This window comes from Malurus melanocephalus, unplaced genomic scaffold (genome assembly GCF_030028575.1).
Source record: "Malurus melanocephalus ecotype Western Australia unplaced genomic scaffold, MMel_1.1 scaffold_266, whole genome shotgun sequence".
In the NCBI taxonomy this organism is placed as follows: Eukaryota; Metazoa; Chordata; class Aves; order Passeriformes; family Maluridae; genus Malurus; species Malurus melanocephalus.
This window is the reverse complement of record NW_026623498.1, coordinates 760,526-762,535: the sequence shown is the minus strand read 5'-3', so window position 1 is coordinate 762,535 and position 2,010 is coordinate 760,526.

Here is a 2,010-nt window from a genome sequence, read left to right as displayed (position 1 = left end):
GGATCACGCCCGGAGCACGCGCCCTGCTCAGCTTCACACACCTTCAGCCAGGAGGAAAACTCTGCCCCGCTGAAAGGGGACCAATTTCCTTCATGGATTTCCTTCATGGAATTCCATCCTTCACGGAATTCCATCCTTCATGAAATTCCATCCTTCACGGAATTCCATCCTTCACAAAATTCCATCCTTCATGGAATCCATCCTTCACGGAATTCCATCCTTCACAAAATTCCATCCTTCATGGAATTCCATCCTTCACGAAATTCCATCCTTCATGGAATTCCATCCTTCATAAAATTCCATCCTTCATGGAATTCCATCCTTCACGGAATTCCATCCTTCATGAAATTCCATCCTTCACAAAATTCCATCCTTCATGGAATTCCATCCTTCATAAAATTGCATCCTTCATAAAATTGCATCCTTCATGGAATCCGTCCTTTGTGGAATTCCATCCTTCACAAAATTCCATCCTTCACGGAATTCCATCCTTCACAAAATTCCATCCTTCACAAAATTCCACCCTTCACGGAATTCCATCTTTCATGGAATTCCATCCTTCATAAAATTGCATCCTTCATAAAATTGCATCCTTCATGGAATGCCATCCTTCACGGAATTCCATCCTTCACAAAATTCCACCCTTCACGGAATTCCAGCATCACTCTTCCAAGAGCTCTTGGCAGAACGACAGCTGCTCTGACACTCAGTAATTACAGGGAAGGAGAATTCTCTTGCTGTTGTCTTTAAATTCCGTTCCTTGACTTGAAGAAATAATCTTGAAACATCGGGGAATCAAAGAGAGMGCATATGTTTGTCATCAAAAAGCCTCCACCAGAGTAAATATTTGCTTATGGCAGCAGAAGAGTTTGAATATTTTCCAAACACGGCAAGAATGTGGTGAGGACATCTGTAGGGTTGTGACTGGCACTGGGATGATCTTGGAGGAGGTGGATGCAGGGAGACAGGAGAGTCCATCAGCTCTGGGATTTTCGGGGTGTGACACCCTTGACAGTGGGATCCCACTGGCCTTGGGCAAAGGACAGAGCCAGGAGCACGCCAAGAGCAGATTTTACGGGATTTTTACGAGCACGTTTTCCATCTCAGCTGCAGAACACAGAGATTCTCCCATCTGCTCGTCCCCCAGGGCGGGTTTTTCCTGAGACTTTACCCAGCTCTGTCTCCTCTGCAGTGCCCACCTCGTGCTGGGAGTGCCCTGCACGTGGGTTATTCACGCTCAGGGCTGGATCCTGTCCAACCCTGCTGTCTTTGAGCAGGGAAAAGCAATTAAGAGGGCAAATTTAGGGTGCAGGAGAGTAAATCTGCTGGAGAACGTCGTGGTGAGCTCTGAAGGTAAGAGGAGCTGGCAGCCAGCCAGGGGTGCAGTGCTCACTGCACTGAGGGGACAGCGCAGAATGACAAGTGACATCCCACTAGTGTCACCATCCCACGAGTGCCACCAGCCCCTTCCACCCGAATTTGGGGACAGAATTGTGGGTTCAGGCAGGGCCAATCCACCCCTGAGCCCCCCTACAGCGGGCCTTGGGGTGAAACGAGGGTTTGAGAAATAAATCCTCTGCCTGAGGGAGAGTCACAAACACGCCCTGCTTTATCAGCTGCACAAATGCTGCAGCCAAGGGAGGGACAGGCAGCTCTGAGCCCCCAAAAATGGGAAACGGGGTCCATGGGGGCTCTGGAACCCACAACCAAACCAGACCCCATTCCTGCTGCACAAAGGCAACGCTGGGCAGCGTCCTGGTAAAGAAACAAAACTTTATTTTGTAAAAGTTGGAGGAAATATTTAAAGAACCAAGCGAACGAGGAGCTGTGAATAAGGAAAAACATCATCTCCGAAGAGCAAACAGAGCCCCAGCGCTCCCAGAGCCCAGCAAAGCCCAGCACCCCGGGGCTCAGAGCCTGGCACGGTCCTGCTGGGGCAGGGGCTGTCCCTGCTGGAACCCGGGAACATCCCAAAACCCCCGAGCACCGAGAGAGCCTGCAGAGCTCCCG